General features: G+C 34.4%; 1 protein-coding gene and 1 pseudogene across 1 annotated transcript in view; one reads left to right on the forward strand and one right to left on the reverse strand.

The window, feature by feature from the left end:
* BMPR2 (bone morphogenetic protein receptor type 2) overlaps positions 1-23,126 on the reverse strand; it is a 152,396-nt gene that overhangs the window by 105,478 nt on the left and 23,792 nt on the right. The gene's annotated exons all lie outside the window — the stretch shown is intronic.
* LOC111745106 lies at positions 14,299-14,417 on the forward strand (annotated as a pseudogene).

The following is a 23,126-nucleotide window of genomic DNA, read 5'->3' on the forward strand; positions in this document are numbered from 1 at the left end:
TTGGGCCGCGATGGAGTGGTTCCAAATGCATTCCTAGGTGATTGGCAAGTGAGGTCATTTTGATTGACATCTGGCTGCTACATAACTTTGCCTAGTGCACATGTACATACCCAGAATTCTACTACCATTGGGGTGTCTAGGCTGGGCCCCTATTCTTTTGTTCCCCCTGTCACTCATGTGTTAGCTACCTAACAGAAAGACAAAGTTATTTGGAACAGAAAAAAAGTCAATAAAAATTAGTAGTCCAGAAGCCCTTCTTAGGCACCTATCTGACTTAAATAACACATCATCAATCTCATTCTATAATGCAATTAACTTAGCTCATTCATCAACTCTTGAAAATCCATATATTGAAAGTCTAAGGAATAGAAAAATAGTAAACAGTCCCTTACTCTCAATAAATGTATAACCTAATGGCAAAAACAATCATGTAAGCAGTGAATCATAAAATAAAAAGAATTTAACAATTCTTTCAAGAAATACTGAATACTGCTATGGACTGAAGTGAATTCCCCTAAAATTCAGTGTAACCCCCAGTGTGACTGTATCTGGATACAGGAGATAATTAATGTTACATGAGGTCATACGGTAGGGTCCTAATCCAATAGCACTGGTGGCCTTATAAGAGGAAGAGAGATAGGTTTCTCTCTCTACACTCACATATCAAGGAAAGACCTGGGGGTACACAGTGAGAAGGCAGCAGTCTGCAAGTCAGAAGAAAGCCCTCACCAGAACCTGACCATGCTAGTACCCTGTCTCAGACTTCTATCTTCCAGAATTGTGAGAAAATAAGTTTCTGTTGTATAAGCCACCCAATCTATGGTATTTTGTTATGGCATCCCAAGCAGATTAATACAAATACCTACTGTGCCAGACATTATATTAGGAACTAAAGTTAAAAAAGATACTCATCCTGAGTTTAAGAAAAAGATTCTGCTTTTAAGAATTTCACTGCCTAATAGGTGAGAGAAACAAAGTACAATGTGATAAATGCTCTACTGGAAGCAAAAACAAAAACAAAAACAAAAAAACCTCAGACAAGCCTAACACTGCCTTATTCCTCTAGAAAATGCCAAGGAACATTTTTAAATGTGCGTATCATGAAAATGTAGTGTGAACTGAATTGTGATAGATAAGGATTCACAAGGCAGACCAGAAGAGAAGGAAATTCCAAGGAGGGGGAAAATTCCAAAAGCAAAAGCTTGGAGAGAAGTGTTAACTTCCAGAAACCATAAACAGTTCAGTGTTGCTGGAATGTAGTGAGGGGTATGGAGAGTAGTAAGAAATAATGCTGAAAATGTAAGCAAGAACCAGATGATGGATGTGCCATGATAAGGAGTTTGAACTTCATTTTGTGGGCCACAGGGAACCACTGAAGAATTTTAAGCAGGGAAATAAAATGAACAGATTTGTATTTTAGAAAAGCACTCTGGCAGAGTATGAAAAAGAGATTAGGAGAAAAAGAGACGAGAAGCATTGTACCAGTTAGAAAGCTATTGCAATAACCCATAGGGAAAAATGATAAAGGGAGGAACAGAGAGAAATAAGGAGAAGGAAATGGATTAGAGAAATATTTATGGGGCCAAATAAAACTAGCATCAGCCTTAAAGTCACAAAAAAATTTAACATTTAACACTTAGACCAGTTACTCAGCCTCTCTGAATTTTAGTGACTTCACCTGTATAATGAGAATTTAAAAAATCTCTCAAGGGTTATTGTAAGAGTTAAAAAAATAATTTCTGTATGCTACATATGCTATAGTTGTTTCTAGATAATGTTAATTTCCTTAGAAATGATAAGATTAACTTGGTGTCCAGTTAGATGCTCTGGTGGAAACAGGCATGGATGTTAAGAGAATAATAAAGAACCAAAGACCACTCTTGTAATGTGGCCTAGGCAACAGGGTAAATAGTCATGCCAATACTTAGCCAGGAAATAAAGGAAGAAGGATAGTTTTGAAAGGAAAAGTGTCATTACAGAAGTAAATAAAATGCTATGGGCATATGCAAAAAATTCTAGCGAGAGGCATGAGGAAAGATGGTGATGGACCCAAAAAAGCCAAATAAGATATCAAGAGGTACAAAGCCATCCAAGAACATTATGAACAGACCACAGGAACAGGAACTATATCATTAAGTTCTGACAAACTGATAGAGTGTGTGTGTTAGGGAGGAGTAATAAGAAAAGGTAAGGTTAGTGAGTTAGAATAATATACTCTGTCCTCTAAATTTTGGCCTGCAGATAGAGGCTGCTACAGTTCTTGGACATGTAAAACATGACTTTATAATTATACCGGGAGAAGATTAGACTGCTCAAAATATAGAAATGTAGTAGAAATAAATAGGAGATGGGTGAAACAATAAAAGCTATTTCTTATAATGAAGCAGTAGAGGCATAATAAAATCTTAATAGAGAGGTGCCATGAGAATGAAAATAAAGGTGCAAATGAAACCTCAGGGAAATAATATAGGAATGAAAAAGTTTTAAGGCTCAGAGGATAATGAAACCTTGTTATAGGCCTACTTTTTTACATTTTACTTAATAACTTTATCTTGGGCCTACAAAAGTATTGCATGCTCACTACAGAAATGTATTGCAGAAATAGATAACGTCCAAACACAATGAATTTTACCTCCGAAATATCTCTAGATTTCATGCTAGATCTAGATCTAGTATTTCTCTATCCAATATACAACCCTAGTTTTGGTTGTCATCATCTCTTTCCCAAACAACTTTGATAGCTTCCTTACTAGTTTCTCCACATCCTCTTGTAATCCAGTCTCCATATGGTATTAAAATAAGTAATACATGCACACAGTAATCTAAAAGTATACCAGGACATACACTTAAGTCTCCCCTCATCCTAGTGCTAACGCCATTTACTTCCTCTCTATACCAGTCAAAATAAACTAGATTATGTGCATTAACAATCCCCAAATCTCCATGGTTTTAAACAAACAAGATTTATTTCCTGCTCTTGCTCCATATCCTACTGGTCAGCAGGAAAGCTATGTTCATCAAGATAACTCAGAGCCTAAATAAAAATGATGTGTTACTTCCAGCCACAGCATTTAATTGCTAATGTTAGACCCTCCAGAATTTTTTTATCCTCTTTCTGGAATTTCCTTCATTAACAATGCATCCTTTCAAATGTTTATTAACCATCCAGGTTTCCTATTTAGTGAATTGCCTATTCAAATGCTCTCCCATTTTCCCTTTGAATTGTTATTTTTATAACAGTATTTTTCATATTTCGGATGATAATACTCGATGTTACAAATATCTTTCTTAATCTGTAACTCCTTTTTTCACTTTGTGGTGTCTTCCATTGCGCAGAATTTTTAATTTAATGTAATTAAATTTATTAATTCTCTTTTATTACCTGTTTTTTTCCTAACTTAAAAAAATTCTTTTCTAGACTAAGGTCATAAAGATTCATATTTTCTTCAAGTTTTCCAAAGATTTTTTTCCACATAAAAGTATAGGTATCACTTGGATCATTTCTAATGACCTAACTCAGTTTTTGATTTTGTCATGTTTTAAAATTTGAATTTACAGGTTGAGATTTCTAGTTTGTTCTCTCTCTCCCCAACTCTCACTCATATTTTCCAGCATATTTTCAGGTATTTCCCTATTGATATCTCTGGTCCTTAGTTCAGAACTAGGTCCTATAATGAATTTTGAATCTCCAACCCTGCAAAGATGTTAGAGATGTTGCAGATCTCATAAAGAATCAAATGACTTTGGCTAAGTTCCTGGTTACATGGATGAGTGTCTTCACTCTCATATTCCTTAGGTCCACAATTTATGAAAAAAGAAGCAAGAAACTGTTTTTTTTTGGCCTCTGGCTTCTCAAACAAAGAGCCTCTCAAGAATGTCAGAACCTCTTAAGCAGAGAGCCTGGTTCTGACCTTCTCATGTAGTCACTTTTGGACCCTGTTAACCCCACAGGAAACTAGTTCATGCTCATCATTGCCAACTTCTGGTCCCATCATCTGGTTATGCATAACACTTGCTCTTCTATTCCGAGGAGATGTTAAACTTGTTTTTAAGCTTAGGCATGGTATCTTTTAATATCATACTTGTCAATCTTGTTTTTGGAATAGAGGTCACATATCAAATCATGAAGTTAGAGATACCTTCACTAACAGTCCCTGAGTCATCACCTGGTGCTCATATCTTGGTAGTTACTTTCTTGCTAATATCTAGCTCCTTATCTTTATTATTTTTAATAATATACAAACTTTACTGATGATCACGTACTGGAAATGGCATCTTGAAGAACTCTGTAACGAGTACCTCAAATTTAGCTACAGGATAAGATAAATAACAGCTGTCATTCACAAGTTTCTTTGAAAGTGCTCTCTGCTTTTTGAAGTGAGCTTAAGAAAAACATTTCGATGAACTTCAAAATGACAGTACATGTTATTTACTGTACCTTTCAAATTCGTGAGTTCTCCTCACCTCACTTTACATGCCCCCCCCCAAAAAAATCAACAGTTATCCCCTTGCTTCTGCTTTCCCAGCATCTACGAATTGTTAAATAAAAAAAAAAATTAATTTCCACAGCTGACAGTCTTTTAAAGGAAGAGTTTATTAGGCCATTGCTAACAAAAAAAGATCGGTCTTGGGGCATGGCATCTAAGCCAGCAGCAACATGGCTAAGTAGCAAAGACAACATATCCGCTGTCCTAGAGTTTTGCAAGCATTTTTATACACCAAGGCAGGGGGACGGGGGAATGTAAGACTTTTTTTGAAAGTATTTATGCTAGCCACAGACAAAGGGCCTGCAGAAGATAAAGAAAGGCTAGTTCTGGGATAGGCACAACAGAGTCCACAAGGAAGAAGTATCCACTGTTCCTGTGGATTAGCTGTGGGCAGATTGGAAAATTTATGTCTAAATAAGGAGCAGAGGCTCCTGAAGCTCTGTGGAGCCTGGTTATTCTCTCTTTTGGATAAACAGAAATAGCCACCTAGAAATTAATCCTAAATTTCAACAGATATGTAGATATAAAAGAATGTGAGCAGTCTTTTATCAGAGCCGGTCCATAGCTATTAACAGGCAAACTATTCTGTCTCTTTCTCTCACTCTCCAGCCACTGTAATTTTAATTTAGAACATCTCAGAATTTTTTTTTTTTTTTTGGTCAGAATCTTAGTGTAACTGTCTTGGGGGTAGGGGGTCATAAAGAAGTAGAAGTTTCTTACCCATGGCTGCACTTTGGTGCTACTCTATCCTCTACCTTCAAATGCCTAAAATTAACTCTCTTCTAAGTACCTCTCAGTCATAAATCACACACACAAAAAACTTGTTTAAAAACTGGTTAAAAGCGGGCAGCTTTACTACCAAATATTATAGAAAGTGTTAAGAGTACTAGTTATATAGAATTAAAATTCAAGGTAGGGGGTGACAGGCCTTAAGTAATAGGTAACTACATCTGGAACTATATCAGTGCCTGGTTTTAAAAGAAAAACATTACTCTCTTTTTAACTGAAGCTTGGTAACATTTTTTCTCCTAAACTGAATCTCATATATAATAATTACTAAATATTACCTTAAAAACTCTTCACCCTTCTATAGATGTTTTCATACTCCAGGCAGAATGTGTAGGGTTATAAGTGCAGATTCAGGAATGCCAGCAGACCCCATCCTCCCACTTTAACTCAAAAGCCTTAATTTGAAGCAAAGTTTGAAAGCATGGACATGTTAGACAAAGCAATAAAATTCACTTAATTTCCAAGTATAAATTAATTTCATTAATTGTGCTATCTTATTGAGTGAAATATTCCTTCGTTTCATTTTGCAATTGCTCAATATTCTTTTGGATATATAGATTCTGAATAGATGTTAGACTTGTAATTGTTGTTGAGGGTTAGTCTTTTTTTTTTCTTAGTCTCTTATTTTGATTTTTGTTAGATACATCCTAATTCCTCAGTTGTTTTAGGGGTTTTTTTGGAAGCAATTCTACCTCTAGGAAAAAAATGGAAAGAATAAGAGTTATGAAAATCATTTGATTCTAGAACAAACATATATCATTCTGTTCCCTTCCTTAACTTTTTAAAGTTTTATCTAATTTCTCACCATGCTTCTTAGAAAAAAAATAGTGAAAACCTTAAGAATAAACAGGATATTATTTTCTTCTGGAGACATTAGACACTTTAAATATATAAGATCTGACTTAACAAAACTGAAACTCTGCTGTTTTACATTGCCTATTGAAAACTATACTTAAACATAAAACCCAAGAGACTTTAAAATACCTATTTAGAAAAGTTATTCTAATTAGTAGATGTCATTTTAAATAAATCAATCACTGAAGAAAAAATTATTTAAATTGTTAAAACAAAGAAGTACGTAATGTTGAATTTTACTTTAAAATGAAGGCAATTTAATTTTCAAATAGACGTGAGGGGAAAACTCACTATTCCTGCAAACTGAATGCCAAGAAACATTTACATGTGCTTTTATATTTCTTAGGCAAAGCAGATAGTATAATCTAAAGAGAGTATAGACTTTGAAGCCAGACCTTGAATTTTGGCTCTTATATTGGACAAATTCCTTAATTGTATCTTTTGTCATTTTCCTCATATAACATACATAATGCCATATAATAGATATATGTAATATCATTAATAATATATGTGTTTAATATATAAGATGTGATATACATACATATGCAGTTGATTCTTGTATATTCTATAAAGTCGCTGCAAACAATGAATTAGCAAATACTGAACACCTGGCAAAATACAGGATTAGTTTTCTACAGCCTCTGTCACAACATTTTCAACAACTAATCAACACATAACACATTGTTATAAGGGTGCCTCTGTTTTAAAGATACCTTATTTAATATATATTGTTGATTCATTAACATTGAATTCACAGTCAACACCACTATAATTTATGCCATAAGGAGAAAAGCTTTCTTACATTTAGAAACACCAGACACCACCTTCAGCACTACACTTGTGGGACATTTTAAAGTGAAATCACCATCCAAAAGCAAAAAGTGAGAAAAAAGTGGCACTAAATAGACCATCAAAAAGACACTTGTTTATAGTATAAGAACTGAAACAAGAACACAGAGACCACCTTGTTCCGCCTCAACAGGGAACATGCATATCAGATGACTCAAATTTTTCACAGCTTTGCATATGCCCACAAAGGACCACAAAAGTACAAGTATTGATTTGGGGGTTACATGTTTCAGTGAGAAGGCAAATTTGCAAATACAGTATCAAATGATGAGGATCAACTGTAAGTTGCACACACACAAACACAGCATATGGTACACATGCAAAAAAAATATTTTTCCTCTTCCTGATTCAATTACATAATCTTAGAACTACCAATGAAATAGTACTTACTGAAGACACTGGCCCCATTATAGGTATAAATATAGGAAAATAAGTATACACAAAAAATTTTTAAATAATGTAGCTAATGATCATAGTCATAGATCAAACTCTAGTTGTCTTTCAAGCTTTATTACCTGCTGAATATAACACTTACAAAACTAACAATTCTTGCCTGTATTTTTATTGAGAATTATAGGTGCCCAATATAACTTATATCTTAAAAGCATGACAGAGCATAACTTAATAAGTGATGACTAACTGGTCTACTATTCCTACCACAGGAAAAATATTGATATAACCACTAGCAAATGAGAAAATATGTGAGAACACTTTGGATACTATAAAATACTACTATTATTCAAATGATAATCTTTGATCTGGGTGAAGTTCCTCAGAATAGACTAGCTATTTTCTTTATATGACTTCAAATAAAATAATAAAAACTCAAGACACATATTCGAAGCTAAAGGGAAATAAAACTCATTCTATTTGGCACAAAGCCAATAGGACTATATAGCACTGTCACAAATTAGCCATTTCACAATGAAGTTAGTGGGTAATGGGGGAGCCTGAAATATGCTGTAGTCCTTTTCCAGAGACACTTAACACTGTAGCAAGTAGAAGATATTGGCACACTATGGAGAATATTCAGAAAACTATTATTTGCATACCGAGGCAGGCTCCAACAAATTTCAACTCTTTAAAGCTGGAGCCAAAGGTATCAGACAGAAAGGTGTAAACATAAGGCAGTTTTAGTGCATATAACACTAAAATAGTAATACATAATTATGGAATAATAGCTATACTCTAATGACCTCTCTTTGGACCCACAGTCTAAGGTGAAGTCTAGAGTTCTAAGTTACTGACCATAAATAGTATTTATCTGTGATACTGATGGGGTTCAGGACACACTACTCCAAAATATGGTATCTTTGCATATTGAATATTTTAAGTGGAAAGAACTGGAGAAATGGCAGGTGCAGGAAGAACTCACTGACTTCCTCTTTCTTCCTTGAAGCAGGTCATAAGACCCCCCATGAGAAAGGTATCCTCTCTTTAGGAAAGGAGCATCCTTCTCTCGAAAGACAGAGGGACACCAAGAGGAATCCAAATGAACAGGCCTTACTACACTTTCCCCAGTTTATTATGTTTAGCTCATATCCTTTTGTCCTATCACATTTTTTTCTATGACCTTCCACTCTTTATCAAACCTGGTATAAAAATGCTCATGCTTATCCACATCTTTGGGTTGTCATTTCCTTATGAAGGCTCTTGTGTCATTTTAAATTTGCATGCTTTTCTCTGGTTAATCCATCTTTTGTTATGTAGCCCAGCAGAGAACCTAGAAGCATAAAAGGAAGATTTCTCCTCCCCTATATCATTTTATGTTTGCAACATGTGACAGTCTGAACCTCAATCTATGATTTGAAATAGAACTGATAAAAATAGAAAAGATAAAAACAAAAAATAAAGGAAACTGAGAATTCACCATCTATAATGATTCTTGCATCAGTGTTAGAAATTGTTAAATCCAATAACATTTGGAAACACCAAGATTTATGAGAATTCGTACCAAAAAGGAATCTAAGTCTTAACTATACTGGGAAAATGACTCTCATGCTGTGCACGGATACCATATCAAAGCACAATGTTTTTCAGAGGCTTTTATTTTAGCCATCCTAAAATGACACAGACATGGCACAAAAGTACCCTTAAATATATACGAGTACAAGGGCAGTCATGTGTAAAGTTCGACATGTTCACCTAGGTAGAGTTTTACTATGTGTGATTTATTGATTTATTTTTTTGTTTTCAAATTAAACTTGAGGGCTGAAAAATGATTTTACAATTTACATAAAACAAAGTCAATTCAAGTTCAAAAGTCGAAACTTCCACTTCAAAAATGTCTGATACAATTCCCCAAGAAATTTCTTGACAAGCCTTTTATATTCAGAGAATACAGAAATGTATACTCAAGTTCTCTAAGCTGAACCTTTCTGTCTTGACCAACACATCCCACAGATGTTCTCTTTAGTTTGCTCTCTTCTCTCCCTGTCTTATTTTATAACTTTCCTAAAAGCTTAACTGTATCTGATCTTACCATCCTGCAATCACTACACCAACAAGTTAAAGGCTCCACTTTTACCCCACAATCTCAAACCACTCCACCTACAAATCGAGCTTTGTCACCAATCTCATCTTTCATTTATAAGGCTCAAACATCCAGACATTGTTTCTTGCCAGTCTTCAGCTTTCTGTATGCTAATAAAGCATCCCTCTTCTCCAGGTAGAAAATACCTTTGATCCACAATGACTCTGGACAGAGAGTTTTGTTTTGCTTTTTGACTCAAACATAAAGGTTCAATCTAAAGCTGGATTTATCTTCCTTCTCTTATGCCAAAGATTTTTCTCAGATCAGGGAGTTCCTTATTTTAGACGCAAACATTTTATTTCCTAATTCTTACAGGACAGGAACTTTAAAAATCATGATTATAAGAACAAAATACTTTGATAAAGAACGCTTTTTTTGACAATTTTAAAGTAAAATTTGTCAAGGATAAATGAATCTACCTAACAATTTAACTGAAATGTATTCATAAGCTTTGGTGACTTTATTGTTTTATTACTTCAGGAACAACTACCACGATAAATATTTTTAGATTTGAGACCCATACCTGTCTTTTCAACATTTTATTTTGAAAGTATTTTAAACTTTTAGAAAATTTGGAAAAATAGTACAGTTTTGTATCTAAGCTTCCCCAAATACTAACATCTTACAGACCCGTAGTACAATTATGGAAACCAGGAAATTAACACTGATACAATACAGCTAATGATATAGAGATCCTATTCAAATTTCATCAATTTTCCCACTAATGTTCTTTTTCTGGTCTGGGATTCAATCTTGAATCCCACAAACTGTCATGTTTCCTTAGTCTCCCTCCAATATGTGATAGTTTCTCAATTTTGTTTGTTTTTTATGACCTTGAGACTTTTTTAAAAGAAGTGTTATTTTATAGAATGTTGCTCAATTTGAATTGTCACTGGTTTCTCATGATTAGATCGAGATTAAGCTTTTCTGGCAAGAATACCATAGAGGTGATGCCGTGTCCTCAGTGCATCTTATCGGGAAGCATATGAGATATGAATGCGTCACCTGGTTAATGTGGTGTCTTCAGGTTTCTCCAGTGTAATTACGGTTTCCTTTAGTAATTAAAAATATCTTATGGAGAAGATACATTGAGACTATGTAAATAACCTGTTTCTCACCATATTCACCCACTAATTTTAGCATTCACTGATTGGTTCTTGTGTGCAACAAGAAAGAGTGTGGTGTTTGCCTAATGATGATTTTTTAATTTCCATCATTAATTCTCCATTTATTGACTGGAATTCTATTTTAAAAAGAGCTGTCCCTCAATGTGAACTTAAAACTGCTCTAAGATATAAAGTTTACTAATTAAAAAAATACAATTATAGTGGCCAGGACAGGAAAGCAACTGAAGTGTCCTATGATAGAGGATTGGATAAAGAAGCTATGGTACATATATACAATGGAATATTACTCAGCCATAAGAAGAGATGAAATACTGCCATTTGTGATAACGTGGATGGACCTCAAGATAATCATGCTAAGCGAAATAAGCCAGACAGAAAAAGTTGAAAACCATATGATATCACTTATATCTAGGATATAAACCTAAAACCAAACAAACAAATAGGACAAACAAACAGAGACTCATAGACATGGACAACAGACTAGTAGTTACCAGAGGGTGGGGGGAAGAGAGGAAGGAGGTAGAAGGGGTCAAAGGAGTCAAATATATGATGACAAAAAGAAACCTAACTATGGGAGGGGAACACACAATGCAATATATAAATATGCCTTACTGTTAAATTGTATACCTGAAACTTACTGGATTTTGTTAACCAATGTCACACACACACACACAAAACAATAAAAAGAGCTGTCCTTTCTCCATCATTGTTTATCTTAGTATGGACCCACAGATATTTTATTCTATGGATTCTAATCCAATGCTATCATTATTTATTTTGTCTAAGCTTTGGCCAGCAGAAGTGCCTTCAAGCTGGCTATATCCTTCCAATATACTCTCATCAATTTTTTTTTTTTGAATACTTCCTTACTTTCTGGTACCATTAAATGTTCCAGATTCATCTTGATTTCCCTGCACCAGACCTGGAACCAATCATTTCTCCTTTTATTGTAGAATATTATTTAGAAACCAAGATATGGGCAGCAGTGTGTTCATTGCTACTATAGTATCGTTATTTCTAGGTTCTCTCAGTGGAAAGAGTTAAGAACATAGTTCTCATTATCGACAATATTTTTACTTATTTGTTCAATACAAATATATATTAAAGTAGAATGGCCAATAGCAATTCAGAGATGCTTTGTATGAAAGATGCTTCCATAAAAAAGATACTAACTACAGCATAGTATTTTATCATTAGCTTTATGATTTTTCAAAGTAACAGGCTAGTTCTCTTCTTCCCTTCAGTGTGATTATATTATTCATTTATAACACAATTAGGTTCATTTGTAACTATTTATATATCTTTTTGAGTTCTTCTCACATCCTATTTGATCTGAAAAATTTATTTATTTTTAGAATCACATACCTGTTTTAATGAATATTTAAGAAGAATACTTTATTTCTTTGACTAATGAATAGAAATAGGAAGAGAGCTCATTATCTCCTTGACAAAAAAACACACTTCCTAATATTAATAAATCAATTCAAGACAGTCCAGACATGTCTAGACATAGGAGATTCTATCCCCAGTATGCTAATATAATACAAAGTAGATAAAAAGATAGATAAAAAGAAACAAACAACAACAACAAAAAACCCTTATACAACCATTGTTTGATACTTTACCCTGTGTTTCTAAGATAGTTCAAGTGGAATGTGAATAAAAACATGGGTAGACTTCCTATTTCCTTGTAGGTCCTACGCCCTATTTCCTGCTTCTTTCAAATCTCAAAGATAGAAGACTGATTACAGTGCCTGAAAATCCCTAATAATACTAATGGTTACAAGAATCTAAATTTTTTATTTATTTAAAAACACTTCTTGCATGCATCTGCTGTCCCAAACACAGTGATAACTGCTTTACATACATTGTCTAATTAAATGAGAGCTTTGGGGAAGACCCATTAATTCTGCTATGGTTCATATTGATGTATTTCCTCCCTAGATTTTATACACTATTGTGCCAGTACAATCAACATCTAGTGATTATGAAAAGCTAACAGCAAAGATTTGTCAAGACCAATATTTTATGAGAGGCAATTTAACCTACTGGTGCAAATGGGTAAATATTTGAGAGAGCTAAGAAGAAACCATAGATATGTTTTCTGTGAGAAAATGGGTATATGAAATTATTTGACACTTAAAACTGCAAAGCTTTATAAAACACTTCATAGAAGGTATTTTACATAAGACAATCCACAAACTTTTGGACATTAAAACCTAGCCATTAGATCTTTTAGCATTTTACTCATCATCCCAGATATAATTATAATCAAGAGCTGTACTCTATTTTTATACAATAGATTAATTTTTCTCAATTGATCTTCTGTTTTCTTTATGAAATCCCAAGGTTTTTTTTGAACCTCTTCAAAAAAACCACTAGTTGTGCAACTCCAGGGTATAACATGTATGCAGAATACAATGTAAATAAAGAATTATTAAGAAGTACCTAAACTAGATTGATCACACCCACATTTACAATAACCAACAAAGTGCCCTGAACGAACGGAACAAATATAAGCATGGAGAATGACACCTGAATAGGACTGTTCGGGTATACTAACCCAGATCTCAGCCACTACTAATATCAATTACAGCATCACCACACCTTTAAGTTTATTAGACCATTCTTGCCATCCTTGCATAGCAGCCAGGGCACAGTGGTGATAAAGTGAAACACTTGAATTACCAAGTCACAACCTCTAACATGTGCATAATTCCAAGTTGGAATGACATCACGACCCAAAAAGTCTGCCAATCTCCAGCACAGAGGTTTATTTATTCACTGATGCTCAACTTTGTATGGTTTCCCCTTAAAACCAGAGTCAAACCATAATGGATTAGTTTGCTGTACCTAGAGGGCAATTTTAACTTGCTAAAAATATTCCACACTCATGAAACTATGTTCATGTCCCAAAAAACAGAACAGTAAGACTCCTGTTCTAGGCTGGTTTTTAAACTCCTATTAAACAATTTAATTCTGTGTAAATGGTTAATACCATATAATGAATTTCCTTAACTCATTTCATTACAACATGGGGTCCTTCTGATGACAACCTACAAAAGAACTAGAAAAAATCCTCAGAAAAATAACAGTCTCTTCCCTAGCCACGAAGTACAAAGAAAATTATATTAATTCCCATTTGGGGGGGAGGATGCTCATAGCCCAAGAGGCCACAAATTACTTGGTACAAAAAAGGCAGTGGTGTTCTAAGAAACATGAAAAACCAAGGAACTCTGTCATATCCTTTGTTACTCCAATTACCTGCCCACTTTAGGCAACCATTTTATGCTGAATATGATGACACAGAAGGAAAAGTAAAGATAGGACAACCCATAATTCCTTTCCTCTCGGTCCTTCCTTATTCATCAGTAAGCCAAAGGTAAAATGTTTGTATCAAAAAGTAAAATAAAAAACAGATAGAAAATGAATTAATTTTGTACCGTATATCTACTGTTCTGGTAAAAACAAACTACTCATGCAAATACAAGTTACAAAATATGATTGTATAATTTCTGTAATTCCGTAAATGAGTTAATTATTCTTATATTTGCATTTTAAACGGACATTGTACAATATACAAATGATAAAATTCAAGTTGATGATTTAAATTTTTAATTTTTCTTTGCTTAGAATGACATTAAACAATAAATTTTTTGTCTACGGCCATGCCACCCTGAATGTGCTCAATCTCATCTGATCTCAGAAGCTAAGCAGAGTTGGGCCTGGTTAGTACTTGGATGGGAGACCACCTAGGAATACCAGGTGCTGTAGGCATATTAAAAAAATAAATAATAAATTTTTTAAAAATCCCTATGGGTAGTCAAAGAAAAGACCATATAAGAAAGGAAAAGCTATATATTTTAGTATTCTTTAACAGGACTTTTCTCCTGCTTTTTGAACAAGAGGGTACACATTTTCATTTATCCTACGTCCCACAAATTACGTATAGAGTTCCCAAAACTTACAATGTTTCAGCTTACAATTTTTTTTACTTTCCAGTGCTGTGAAAGCAATACACATTCACTAGAAAACGTACTTTGAATTTTGATGTTTTCCTGGACTAGAGATAAAAAGTTTGATACTCTCTCATGATGCTGAGCAGCAGCAGCAAGCTACCACTTCCAGTCAGCCTAGCGATCATGAGGACAAACAACTGATACTCTATAGTAGACTGTCTTGTGTTTTTTGGATATTGTGTTTTGTGCTTTCACATTTCATCATGTCTACAAAATGCCCATCTGTGTCTTCTGCTTCCGGTGGGAAAAAGAGGAAGGCAATTGCTCCTGAGATGAAATTCGAGATAACTGCCCAACTGTAATCTGTGTTCTCAGCACACTTAAGGTAGGCTAGGCTAAGCTATGATGTTTGGTAGATGAGGCGTATTAAATGTATTTTCACCTTATAATGTTTTTAACTTACAGTAGATTTATTGGGACATAACCCTATCTTAAGTTGAGGAACATCCGTAGTGCCTAGCTAACACTCAACCTTTCCACTTCTGGACTTCTAATGAATGAATAAAAACAAAATAGCAGAGGAAATGATATAACAGCTAAACAGTACTAACTACTTTATCTGATTTTCTCTTCAGGCTTAAGGAACACAAAACATCATTGGTGTCCAAGTTATGGTATAAAAAAAAGCTGGGAACCAATGCTCTAAAAAGAGTTCAGTAAGTATACAGAGTCAGACATGATAAAAGGTAGCCAAGGAGGGCAGGTGACAACCTTTGACACAGCATCAGTTGTAACAGTCTTTACTACTTTATTAGCACTATTACAGTAAATATTCTGACCAAAAGTCAAGTTCTACAAAATATATTCCGACAAGCAGTTTTATGAAATATATAACTAATCACTCAATAACAGAAACATTAAAACATATCAGGTCAATTCCTGAGTTAAAATACTATCCAAATAATTTATCAAGTCAGAAAGGAGTAAGTATCTTTTAGAATTACAACGGGCCTTCAAATTCAACATTTCATTTTAAACAAAACTGAGGCCTAGAAAAGTTAAATGGCTTACCAAATTCACCTGGTAATGATAGCTTTGCCAGGTAGAGTAATCTTGATTATAGGGCTTTTATTTTCATCACTTTGAATATTTCATGCCAATCCCTTCTGCCCTGCAAAGTTTCTGTTGAGAAATCATCTGACAGTCTTATGGAAGCTCCCTTGTAGAAAACTTATTTTTTCTTAATGCTTTTAAAATTCTTTGTATTTAACTTTTGGTATTTTAATTATGATGTGTCTTGGTGTGGGCCTCTTTAGGTTCATCCTGTTTGGGACTCTGCACTTCCTGGGCTTATATGTCTATTTTCTTCGCCAGGTTTGGGAAGTTTTCCATCACTATTTCTTCAAACGGGTTTTCATTTCCTTGTTCTCTCTCTTCTTCTGGTACTCCTCTAATGCAAATGTTGATACACTTGATGTTGTCCCAAAGATCCCTTAAACTATCCTCATCTTTTAATTTTTTTTTTTTTTTCCTGTTCTGATCGGGTGTTTTCCACTAACTCGTCTTCTAGATCACTGAATCAATCCTCTGCTTCATCTAATTGCCGTTGATTCCATTTAGTAGATTCTTCATTTCTGATTAGCTCTTTTTTGTTTTCTATCTCTTCATTGACGTTCTCACTTAGTTCATCAAGTTTTCTCCTAAGTTCACTGAGCATCCTTAAAACAAGGGTTTTGAACTCTGTATCTGGTAGATTGCTTGTCTCTATTTTGTTTAATTTGGGAGAGTTCTGTCTTATTCTTTCATTTGGGATATGTTTCTTTGTCTTCTCATTATGGCTGATGCCCTGTGTTTATTTCTACATATTAGGTAGATCTGCTACAGCTCCCGGTCTTGATAGAGTGGCTTTATATATAAGGTGTCCTGTGGGGCCCAGTGGTGCAGTCTCCCTGGTCACCTGAGCCAAGTCACCCAGAGGTGCCCCCTGTATGGGTTGTGTGTGCCCTCCTGTTGTAGTTGGGCCTCAACTGTTGTTGGCATGTCAGGAGGTAGGGTTGATCCTCAGGTTGGCTGGCTATGTTGTAGTTGGGCCTCAACTGTTGTTGGCATGTCAGGAAGTAGGGTTGATCCTCAGGTTGGCTGGTCATGACTGCAGCAGATGAGCTGGTGCATGGAGACTGTCTCCACAGAATGGAAGTCACTATGTCGAAGTTCTGGTGCCAGTCAGGTTGTCTTTCAGGTGTATCATTTATGGAGCTGGTTGGGTGGTGCTCTGGTGTGGTCTGAAGTAGGTCTCAGGGTATGCTGGGTCTGGAGCCTCTTGGGAGGGGATCTGGTGCAGGTCTAGATCAGCCGCCACTTGTGCCAGGCTTGGAGATGCTTGGTAAGAGCTACAAAGTGATCTATGGTTGGTTGCTACTTTGCTGGGTTTGAAGGCACTTGGGAGAAGCTACACTGTGAACCGAGGCCAGCTGCCACTTGTGCCAGGCTTAGGACACTTTGGAGGATACCACTATGTGAGCTGAGGCCAGCCACAACTTGTGCTGGCTTTGTGGCCACTTCATTAAACTACATACCAGGCTAAGACTGACAGACGCTTATGCCAGGCTTGGGGCCACCTGATAGGAGTTACAATGCAAGCTGAGATCAACTGCTGCTTTTGTTGGGCTTGGGGCTGCTTAGCAAAAGCTACAAGGCACACTGAGGCCAGCTGCTGCTTGTTTGGGGTTGTGGACCTTCAAAAGATTTGGGGAAAGTTCACAGTGGAAGCTGAGGCAGGCCACTTGTGTGGAGGAGCCTTGAAGCGGCTCTGGCCAGGAGAGCAAGTTGAGGGGCGGGGGCGGGGAGGGCCGGTCTCAGGGAATCACTAGGATGGGGAGAACAATATTACCCAAGTTAACCCACATCCCATTTAGAAAACAAAAAAGTGCAGCTCGCCACCAGCATTAAGTTATTTTTACATAAACGTGATTTTGAGACTGAAGCAAATCTGACTGGTTTTCAATGTGAAAATAAAATATAAAAACTGTTCTTGAAGTTATTTCTAAATAGAACTTGTCTCTTATCCTAATGTAACAGAAGTGTAAATGATGATCAGTATTTAATAATTTTTTTGTGTGGTAATTTTCAAAGCATAGAGCAACACAAAGTATAACATCTAGAATTTGACATTTTCAGCAATCAAGAATTACTATATTTCTTAAATGGAAATACCACTACTAAAAACAATGCTATAAATAGAATGATGTCGTTTGTTTCCAAAGATTATCAATATACTAGAGCAATGTGAAAATAATGATAAAAGCAAGATATTTCATGGCAAACTTTTGGGATAAGGTTAGGACTGTAATCCTCAAGTTACCTCAGGATAAATACTGCAGCCGCAAGCGGTGCAGGGGAGTATTCTTGGAGCAAAAGAGAAATGAGTTAATGGAGAGCACAAATTTGATGCCCAACTGTGCCCTGCTAGCTGCGAGGGTGGAAAGCTCAACAAAAAATGATGATGCCTGCTAGCACTTCTGATCCCCAAGAGTTGCCCAGAACCCTGCCCCTCCGGCCCTCGTCCTGAAGTTAATTTACTTCCTTCCCTGTATATTTCTGGTGCTTTTTGAGCTGCTGCCCCTGCACTGATGGTTAGAGTGAGTTTATGAGAGAGTGAGTCTGTACCTGGTCCCTTTAAGATCTGCGACTTGGTCTCCAAAGCCCTTAGTGTTACTCTGACAAAATCCCTGCTGGTTTTTATATCCAGATGTTATGGGGACTCATTTTTGTGACATTAATGCCCCAGTTTAGGGAGCCCAATGTGAAACTGAGACTCCTCACTCCTCAGGGAGAAACTCTGCAGCCAAGATATCCATCCTGATTCTTCATTGCCACATTATGGATGTGGGATCTGCCCATTCAGCATCTCCGCCCCGCCTACCAGTCTTGATGATGCTCCTTCTTTATACCCTTAATTATAGGAATTCTGTTCAGCTAGCCTTCAGGTAATTCTCAGTGATGGTTATGCTATAATTTAGTGTAATTTTGATATGGTCATGGGAAGAAAGGAGCACAGAGTTTACCTACTCTGCCATCTTGACTGGAAGTCTCTAAAAAAGTCTTTATTTACCTCCTAATGATAGATATAAGTTTCCCAAAATTTTAATTCTTCACTTTGAAAGCTCAAATTTTATCAATGGCAATAAATTCTGTCAGCTGATTTCCTTGAAATAACAAGATCACTTCAATCATTGTCAAGAAAATGTCTGCCAAAATCAGAATAACCACAGTTTACTTCTCAGTTGTTCTTTAAAGTTAAAATGGTATTCCATAAAAAAAGATCTGGTTCTGCTCTCATTGTACTGCCCATTTTGCCGTACAAACCATTTTAAAGACAATTATTCAAAGGACTAGATTTAATAAAATTATTAATTTTCATTGCTTCAACTGGCCTTTTTTTTTTTTTCCCTAACTGCAAGTTCTTAGTGAAGACCATAATGAAAACTAGTATAGTTTGGTGCTACCACCTAGGCTTATGCTAGAAAGCCAGAATTTTTACCCACTGTTGTTTTTGCATCATCAGTGCAATTATCAACACAGTGAGGAAGCAAATGACATCTTAGAACTATTATAAAAATATGTTTCATCTCAAAAATCTTCTGAAAGGGTCTCAGGTATTTCCCATGAACCAACCACACTTAAAGAGCCACTGAATTGATGTATTATTCAGTATCTATAGTGCAGATATCACTATCTTTATGAAATCTCTTTCTCCCTTGTTCAAGTCCTCATCTACATACTTACACATACTATTTTATGGTTCACTGAAAAAACATTAGTGAAGTAAATGTACTGTATATATGAAAATACCTGATGGAATGTCTTCTTTTTTTTTTTTTGCAATGTCTACTTTACTCAATTATTCATATCTACTTTTAAAAATGTTGAAAATCAAAAAGTTCAAGTGTTTTTCTAACACATAAATTTAAGTGAAATACTCTTCTATTTTCTTTAAAATATCTTTTTAAATATTTTTCAAAAACCAAAATCTTTGATCCCCTGAACTATAAACTCTACAAAAGAATATGCCAATATCTGCTGTTCATTAATTATTTGTTTGTTAAATAAACACTGGTCATCTCTACTGAATATTCACTTATAAATCCATATATCTGGTGAAAGACAAAATGTTATTTCTGAGTAAGTTTAAATATGTCATTTTATTATTTATTAGGTTTTAAAATTGTATTTCTAATAACAAATTTGGCAAAAAGAAATTCAAGTACCACAGAAATGTAAAAACAGAAAGTAAAGGCCTTTAATATCTCACTCTTATGTAGTGTATATCCACATAAATACAGAATAAATAAGACAAGCAAGTAGTAGGCTCAAAATTTTAAAATCAAAAATATAAAATCTAAGAAATTTGAACAAATAAAACTACCTTGTTATAATCTTGCTTTCTTAAAATAAGCCAAACATTAACTCTCTAAAGCTATCATTTCTAATTGAATTTCTAATTTAAATTAAAAAAAAAAAAGTATCACTTTGTTCAAAACTATACAAGAAAAAAATGCAAATCTTTCTATAAATATTGTTTCTTATTAACTGAAAAATTTTGAAAGGCCAATAGGAATGCTATTATAGAAAAGTTTAGAGGGCTTTAAAGATTTAAATTAATTTCCAAGTCTGCTAAACCCATTTGACATAATAAATACATAAGTTACTGTATAAAAACAGTCTATTCTACCTCCCAATCTCACCTCACTCCCTTACCCACCTGGCTCCTTTTGGGTCTCAGAGAACGCTGGAGTCTTGAACAACTGAATGTCTGGCTATAATCCAACATTAGCTTAATGAAGTCCTGGCAACTTTTAGGCATTCCAGCCTTCTTCTAAGAGAGGAACCAAAGGCAAAATTGTGCTAACAACAGTGCTCTTTATAAAAAATACTCAGGAATCCTTTTTGCTACATGTTGATTTTAAGCAACCATTATAATTTCCAACATTTTACTGCATTATGATTACCATCCTAAAAGGAAAATGTAGTCTTAACATCATTCAGCAACAAAAATTAAATTATATTTATTAAGAAGCTGGGTTAATTAATATGTTGAGACTCCTTGTTTACTGCTACGTAATCCCTTAATCTGGTACTTCAATAAATTTTTGTAAACTATATGTGTTATAAATTGTTAAAGATTAAATTTTTGGCTCACCCTTTTGCCTTAAAAATAAAACTCTAAAAATACTGCTCATTTATATCAACTTAAAATGTTACATAATGAAGATTTATCATCTTAGTGACTTACATCAAATTAGACACTGACTAAATATACATATGATGGATTAACAACCTCTATAGAAGATGAAGCCATTTTAGTTGGCATGAAGTAAATGTGGCATGACTTAAAGTAAATGTGGCCTTACTAAAAGATTACCTCCAAAATTAATTAATAAAACAAGATCACTTGTCTCTAGTCTCATTTCTAAATACCTTTCCCTTGAAATGTTTCAGCAAAGTTCTGAGGACACTGTTAACTGTTCATGTCAGCTACCAGAAAAATTTGTACCCACTGTAGCAAAAAACAACTACAACTGATTTTTTAAAAAAAACAACTTTTAATTCATCTTTAGAACCATGTTCCTTTTATGTATTGCCACACATTCCATTCCAACTTTAAGATTACACATAAAGGGGAGATGAGATGTGAGGTACTGTTAGCATTCTTCACCAGTTCCCCCTCACTCATTAATGCTGAGTTGGGTGGCAGGCAAACAAAAGACATTTACATACTCAATAGGTTGAGTGACCTCTAATTGAAAGAAAGCTGCCAACCTTTGCCTAGCCTACATATTAAAAATGTTATAAAATGTTCGTTTCATGGGATGCCCTTTCATACAATTTTAATTTTATTGATCATGTAAATGTATTATTTTGAACTAGCTGTATTTTTTAAAGTTATTAGTTTAAAACTATTTTATCCAAATCAAACATTATTTAGGAATTCAAAATTTAGTATTTGTATTATAAATTATAGAGGCAGAATTAATTTAAATAAAAAATTTTGAATTGATTTATATCAATAAAAGAACAAAAAACTAATCAAAAATAAGTTTCACAAGTCGTAGCTCAATTAAAAATTAAGCAAATTTTAGCAATAAAATTAAAGATTTTAAAACTATGTGCTATTTAGCTAATTTATTTTGAGACCTGAGAATAGACATCATTTGTTATGAAAATCACCATGTAGGAATAAAAACATAAATTTAAAATTTCTCCTTAGATTTAGTATAACCATTATGTTCAAGACAGCAATGTGTGCTATTATTATTATACTTTACTAAAATGTATGACTACTTCTATTAGTTCTCTAAAAAAACTTCAATCAGGCATAGCTAAAATCTCTTTGTATCATTCAATTTGAATCTAATTCTGCAGTCACATACATTAAACATTACCTAAAGCCATGAAGCAGCTGATCACAGGCACAATATTCTATATTCTATAACTGCATTAAATTACCCTTTCAACCTGCCTAACTGGGCATAGAGTAGAAAGAAGAGTAAGTAGGAGAAAAAAGAAGAGCAGTAGGAGAAAAAAAAAAAAGAAGAGTAAGCGCAGCAGTAACAGAGTGAAATAAATCACAAGGAACTTGATCTCCCTAATTGTATTTAAAATAGCACAAGAATGTACGTGATAGCAAAGAAAGTGCTGGGGTTTCTACTGCTTCTTTGCTCTTTAAGCAACTGCTGATAGAACTATTCTTAATTGTGTGATAGTCATGGTTAATAGTATTATAACTATCAGCAGGCAATTTTATCAACTATGTAGTGATAGTCTGTAATTTCAAAACATACTTACAAATAAATTGGACCTGCATATAGTATTACAGGTCCTCAAACCTTTATATGAAACTCTTATAACCAAATGTGTTTTAAATTCTGATACTCCTGACATTACGAAAGTATCATATGCAGTCTGAGGAAGCTCCCAGTAATTAAATCTACGAATACTTCTTCAGCAAAAAGTATGAATATTCATACTGAGATAAAAACTATAAATAACTTTATATCATATTATATAATATCAATTCGCCACCAAATGAGTATGCTGCAAGCTAAAAAATATTTTTAATACTGTTTTAAATGTCAAAATTCTATAAGTGATTGCAAGCCTTTAATACTAACATTCGACTAGCATTTTCAGATCTTTAATTGTATTTAATCATTATAACACCTTAGGAACCAGAGGCTTAACAGAGTTAAGTGAACATCACACACATTTAATAAGAACGTAAAAGCAGGTCTCCTTCACTTAAGAAATGCATAACTAAATCCACTAAATAAAATAAAAACCCACCAGTCTACACTAACATAAACAAATAAATGAATAAAAATAAATGAGGAGGAAGGAAAGTTCTTCTTTATGGTAGAATGACAATTAATGTAGGAGAAATATTAGATTAAGAAAAAAATAACCATTTGACGAGAATCATCAGTAAATGCTGATACTATTCCAATGAGAAACAGGATATTCACATAGT

This window comes from Pteropus vampyrus, unplaced genomic scaffold (assembly GCF_000151845.1).
Source record: "Pteropus vampyrus isolate Shadow unplaced genomic scaffold, Pvam_2.0 Scaffold146, whole genome shotgun sequence".
In the NCBI taxonomy this organism is placed as follows: domain Eukaryota; kingdom Metazoa; phylum Chordata; class Mammalia; order Chiroptera; family Pteropodidae; genus Pteropus; species Pteropus vampyrus.